This window comes from Nannospalax galili, unplaced genomic scaffold, assembly GCF_000622305.1.
Source record: "Nannospalax galili isolate Female #2095 unplaced genomic scaffold, S.galili_v1.0 scaffold232, whole genome shotgun sequence".
Lineage (NCBI taxonomy): Eukaryota > Metazoa > Chordata > Mammalia > Rodentia > Spalacidae > Nannospalax > Nannospalax galili.
The window spans coordinates 1,789,662-1,796,431 of record NW_008331488.1 but is presented as its reverse complement, the minus strand read 5'-3'; the positions used below and the strand labels follow the sequence as shown (position 1 = coordinate 1,796,431).

The 6,770-nt window shown below is 43.9% G+C and overlaps 2 pseudogenes; both read left to right on the top strand.

Annotated features, from left to right (window-relative positions):
- Positions 1-3,655: 3,655 nt before the first annotated feature.
- Positions 3,656-4,234, top strand: LOC103728656 (annotated as a pseudogene).
- A 432-nt stretch (positions 4,235-4,666) lies between these two features.
- On the top strand, positions 4,667-5,710 carry LOC103728655 (annotated as a pseudogene).
- Positions 5,711-6,770: the final 1,060 nt, after the last annotated feature.

Below are 6,770 nucleotides of genomic sequence, written 5' to 3'. Positions count from 1 at the left end.
AGAGGTCACAGAAGGATCATATGAAGTCAACCACTTAGGACCTTTTGTGGCTATGGAAACAATCCAAACAACTGTCATGTTAAGATGAACAGGATGGGGGCCTGAACCCAAGAGAGGAAAATGCAAACATACACAAAGAAATAAACATACAAGTTATTTCTACATAGCTTCATTATTTTACATTTTTTAAAAGAAATCCTGGAATTCAGAATGATCAGAGATACTGAAGGGCTTTGCCTGCACTCGCTGGACCTATATGAAAGAGGCAGAGCTGCCCCTCTTCTTCCCCTCACATGTAGACACTGATATGCATATCACATCAAAGTAGACTGGAGAAGGTCAGCCAGGGGTATTGGGAAAAGTGGTTATTACTTTCATTTATGCAACTGTGACAAGGAATCAAAGTACAATTGCCAGCGAATACATTAAATATTGAATTTGTATGATTTCAAAATAAAGCACTTTCGGGGTTGGAGAGATGGCTCTGCCATTAAGAACACTGGCTGTTCTTGCAGAAGACCCGGGTTCGAATCCCAGCACCCACATGGCAGCTAACAACTGTCTGTAACTCCAGTTCCAGGGGATCTGACAGCCTCTTCTGACCTCCACAGGCATTGCACGACACAGGTGCACTTACCTACATGCAGGCAATACACACATACACATAAAAATAAAAATGATAAAATATTTTAAAAAATAAAGCACTTTCAAAAATTTGTGTTTGTGCACATGGATGTAGGTGCAGGTGTGTGTATGCATGTGTGTGGAGGCCAGAGGACAACCTCGAATGTCACATTTCTCAGATGCTGTCTACTTTTTTTTTTTGAGACAATGTCTCTCGGTGGCCTTGAGCACATCAAGTAGGCTGGGCTGACTGGTCAATGAGACCCAGAGATCCCCCTGTGTCTGTAAAGACATCAGAGAGTTGCTGAAAGCTCCAGGGTTGAAGTCTTCATTTTCTAAAACTACCACACTCCTGTAGTCTTTTCGACCACATGTTACCTGTAAACCACTTACCACATATGTGCTGTTTGCCTTTTGCTTGCATTCCTCACATATGAGTATAAATGTCCCCAAAACCTCGAGCAAGGGAATGACACCACTACAGACTGATCAGGGTGTCAATCCTGCTGGCATAAAACTCCCTCTCCTCACCCAACTTTGACTGCTGGTCTCTTGGCTCTCCTGATCTTTCCATAATATTTCTGTCCACTTGCTCAGGGCTGGGATTACAAAATTCATGAAACCACACCCAGTTTTTTCATACATGGGTTCTGGAGATCTAATTCAGGTCCTTGTGCACGTAAGACAAGTACTTTATCACTAAGCCCCAAGCTGCCAAACTTTTAATGGGTGACATGAGCTTTCCTAATCATGATATATTCGTAGTGGATTTTGTGAGTGAAATGGCTGCACATACTTCCTGGCCAAAACTTGGAATGCAAAAAATAATAGGGCAGGTGTTTGTGACAGTAAAGTCTAGAAAACAGTAAGTACTATTTAACTGTATATAAAACTCGATGGAAATTCTTTCATATTTTATAGTCATTCAACATTTATAACAGTTGAGATTGCATTTGAAGATGTTAACAACTCTTATTCTTGAAAACTTCAGTTCAAACCTTTTCATGTTATTGGAAATGATTCTTGATTATAACCCGACTTTCCCTTATCAAGTATTTCAAACTAATCATAAAACTCTGATTTCTACACCATACATTATGAGAGCAATTTCCTGTACCTGACCTAAAAACAAAGGAAAAACAAGCTCGGACACTCAGAAGTACCTCCTTTATACAAACAGAGACAGAAGCCCGGATCTTCTATCTGCATTACACTTACTCAGCTCCTCACTGGCCATATCATGGATGACATTACCACACCTAGCTTGAGGTGATTTCAAAATATATCGTGAGACAATGTCTGAGTTATAGCTCCAAGGAGACCCAAGTAAAGCTGCTTACTACCACTGGGACCGTCCTAGAGAATCTTCCTGTCTGGAGGAAGGTCAGTATCTTGCTGCTCATCCCTGTGTTCTGGCACCTGGGTTGGGACACTGAAAAAGACATTGCTGCATACTGCCCCCCACCAGCAATATGTTTTCAGTTGAGCTGAGCCCTTTAATTCCTTAACACAATGAATAACTATAGGAACTATCAATAAGAACCACACAGAGGAATGCTTCATAGCTACACTGGGATGTATTTGGAGTGCTTTTAGAAAATGCACAGAAGCAATTATAGCTCATGTTTCAAAGTTAGGAGTTGAAGTTCATTCTACACCTTAATGACAATGACCAAAAGTATTCTGAACCTCAATCCTTTACTGATATTAACGTTTAACATACATCTATCACACATTTGAAAGCTCATTTTACTTTGCAAAGTTGAGCTCAAAATTTTCTTCTCAAGACTCACTCCCCCAAATTGAGGACATCGAGGGCATTTTTATGAGTTATGTCTATTGATACTTATTATTTGGGTTTTTTAATATTCTTATTTATTATTTTTATTTTTATTTTATGTGTATGTGTCTATTGCCTGCCTGTAGGTAAGTGTAGGTAAGTGCACCCGTGTCATGCAATGCCCATGGAGGACAAAAGAAGCTGTCGGATCTCCTGGAACTGGAGTCACAGACAGTTGTTAGCTGCCATGTGGGTGCTAGGATTCGAACCTGGGTCTTCTGCAAGAACAATTAGTGCTCCTAACCGCTGAGCCATTTCTCCAGCCCTGCTATTTTGGTTTTTAAACTGAAAAATGTCTTACAGCATTGATTCATTCAAAATCTCATTCTTATTTAGGCAGGCAAGATGGCTTCGCAGGTCAAGGCACTGATCACCAAGCCTGATGAACTGAGTTCCAGCCCTGGGACCAACATGGCAGAAGAACTGATTCCTGCAAGTTGTCTCTGATCACACACACACACACACACACACACACACACACACACACACAAACACACACAAATAAACAAATGGAAAAATGTTAAATTACAGTATTAACCTACATACATACTTAGGAAAATTTAAAACTTGTGGCATGACATAGCAGTTGCACTCCCAAAGTCGTAGCAGCTGTGATTACCTGCCCAAGATCTTCACAAGATCAGGCCCATCAATATCCTGCCATGGAGAAGGGAGGAGCTCATGGGACCCTACCCCATCTATATTGGCAGTTAACGGTTAATGGGAGAGACATTTTCTTCAGTTATGTAGCCACTGGTAAGGCACTCATATGCTCCTGTAAATATACCCCTCATCTGTGTTCCTATAAGCAATCCTAATTACAGTGATTAGCAAGAAAGTAGACAGAAGTTAGTTAGGAAGAGGAAGGGGACCAGTGGGAGTGGGAGGGGGATGAGAGGGTAATGAAGGGGGATATAACTGAATATGTTATGTAAATGTATTAAAATGTCATGATGAAATCCATAGTTTTATATATGTTAACATTAAAATATTTATACAATATTTTTCATGCGTTCTTTTATTCTATTATTTTTATTAATTTATAACCGAATGCTATACATATTCATGGTGTATAGCATTTTTAAAACATGTGAGAGGTGAAGGCCCCTTCTAAGCAAGGATGCTGAGATGCCTGCCGCTCTCAGGCCTGGTGCTGAGACTAAAGCTTCGCTTGGGCAGTCTTGACATGTCATGGGGAGACAGACGCTGCTGCCTTTGATTGGCCTTGGTCTTCACAGCTCCAAGGAGAAACAGGATCTCGATAAGCTCTATGAGCTGACATCCAAAGCTCAACAGATTAGGGCTGAGAGGTCAAAGTGGCTCATAATCAACCTTTCCAATTTCTCATCTATACAACCAGAACCTGCCAGTGAAGCGCCACAAGGCTCCATGGCCAACAGCAGATTCCCGGCACTCCTGAGGCAGATGGTCGCCTGAACCCTGAAAGCAATCAGGTATTGACCAAGAAGAAAGGACAGGACTTAATAGAAGTGGAAGTGGACCCTAATGAGCAGATGGATGAGGATGTGGTGGGGATGCTGCTGCAGATCGCTGATGATTTTACTTAGAGTGCAGTGTCAGCAACCTACCAGCCCAGCATCACAAGACCATCACCCTGGAGGTAAAAGATGCCCCGTTGCATCTACAGCGCCAGTGGAATACGTGGACTCCAGGATCTGGCTCTGAAGAAATCGGACCCTACAAAAAAGCTTGTACCACAGAGCTCATAAACAGAGAATGGCATTGAGCTGGAAAACAACCAAGAAATAACATTTGGAAAGTCGGGGAATGGACAATGTACTTGGAAATGCTTGAGCTGAGACCTCGGCCATCTTGTCCTTGGAATATTTTTAAAATGCTTTACAAAGAAGCATATATATAATTGCCTTTTTGAGACAGGGTCTCCCTGTAGCCCCAGCTGGCCTGGAACTCACGATGTAGATCAGGCTAGCCTTGAACTCACAAAGATCTGCCTGCCTCTGCCTCCCGAGTGCTGGGATTAAAGGCGTGGGCCATTATACCGGCTGAAGCATATTTTTTTAAACAGTGCCGCAATATCTATAATGACTGAGAAGATCTACCAAAAAAAAATAAAGCCTCCCCCCCCCCCAAAAAAAAGAGCTGCTCTTGGCCGGATGCAAGGCCCCGCCCCTGAGCTGCACTGGCAAGTGGGAGAATAAGACTGGGCCGGGTGCCATCAACATGGTGACCTCTCTGGGTTCCAAAACCTACAACATGCAGAGCCGGGAGGTCGAGGACTTCCCTGTTCTCTGCCAAACGTGTCTTGGAGAAACCCCTTACATACAAATGACCAAAGAAAAGTATGGAAAAGAATGCAAACTCTGTGCCAGGCCATTCTCAGTGCTTCGCTGGTGCCCTGGGGTCTGCGTGCTTCAAGAAGACAGAATTGTGTCAGCCCTGCAGTAAACTGAAGAATGTTTGTCAGGCCTGCCTGTTCCGCCTGGTGTAAGGCCTGCCCCTCGGGGTTTGTGATGCAGGATTGTCATTTAACGAGGACCTGCCAAAATCCGATGTCAACAAAGAATCGTTCACAAGAAATATGGAGAGACAAATCCCTAACTCTGATGGAACAGGACCAGTTAGCACGCTGGGGAAAGCTCGGTCCACCAGCGGCATGCTGCTCAAACTGGCCCGGGCCGCACCCTACTACAAAAGGACTCGGCCCCATGTTTGCTCTTCAGGGTGAAAGGAGAGTGTAAGAGAGGAGAGGAGAGTCCGTGCAGACGTGAGGCGCCCACAAATCCAGGTGACCCCCTTGTTGATGACAGTATCACCCAGCTCGCCGGCAGGCAGGCTGCAGAGGCGGCTGCTGATAGGTCCTTTAATAAGTTGATCCGCAATGCGCAGACTCAGCCTGAAATGGGGCCGATCTCAAGCAGCGAGAGGCAAAGATGGAAATTCAGGCTCTGGGATCAAGCTGGAGCCTGTTCCAGGACTGCAGGAGCTCTTCCCCCTCCTCCTGCACAGATGCAGAAGCCTCTGCCAACCACTTCAGCCTGCCCACAAGTGGTCCTCCAGCTGTGGTGCACATTGCTCTGCCCCGCCCCCAGGTTTGGGGCCACACATGTTCCACCCAGCGGGACACCCCCTCCTTTCATGAGGGCTCCAGAACCGATCCACCATCCTTCTCGGAACCCTCAGAGAATGGAGCTCATGCTGGAGAGCACAGCAACCCCTAGCACAGCATCATCACTTAGGCGCTCAGAGGAAGGAAGGGCGCCCTAAAATCCCAGGATAAATCTCGGGATAAGTCTATTTTTTCCTTGCTTTGTAGTTTCCATGGTAGCTGAATGTGTTCAGATGTGGGCAGTCGGAGAATGACAGTCGTGCCTCCCCACATGTGTTCAAAGGCCCAGTGGACCTCAGGTAAGCTGCCAGGAGCACAGCTGGGTGCTACTGTAACTTGACTAAGATGTGTATGGGGAACAGGACATGAGCGAATTGGAATATTTAACGGAGTTACCATCTCGATGTGTTCATTTTGTGTCTTTTTTGGGTGAGAGGCAAAGATTGACCTGAAGCTTTAAAAGCATAAGAAATCTTTCTGACCATTAAAAACAAACTAACACGTATGCATTATGGGACTGCTAAGTCAAGTCAATTAGCATTCATTGCCTCATTTTTGTATGTAGTTAGAATTTAAAATCTACTCTTACATTTTCAAGCATACATTGGTTATTAGTCACCGTGCTGTTCCATACATTTCTTGAAACTATTCGAGTCTACTACTCACATCTTCCCAGCACCCTGCCGCCTGCCAGCCTCTGAACATCGCCTTTGACTCTCTGCTTCCAAGAGAGCAAGTTTTGTAGGTTCTACATACAAATGAGATCATGTGGTATTTTCTGAAGAACCAATTGCTGAATGTTGTCCTCTGACCTCCACATCCACACCATACCCCATGCCCCTGTAAATACATGAATATTTTAAAAAATCTGACTTTTTCAATATGTTTGGAGAATTCTCTTTGAACTTCATACTTGCCAGATCTGCTACTGGCTCCTAAATTGCATTATATATATATGGCATAAAAATGTATTAGTCTTGGGGCTGGAGAGATGGCTCAGTAGTTAAGAATACTGCTTGTTCTACAGAGGACCCAGGTTCAAATTCCAGCACCCACATGGCAGCTAATAACCGTCCATAACTCCAGTTCCAGGGAATCTGATGTCTTCATCTTACCTCCACAGGCATTGACCAACATGGGTGCACTTACATACATGCAGGCAATATACTCAGACACATAAATTAAAATAAAAATAATAAAATATTTTTAAATGTATCG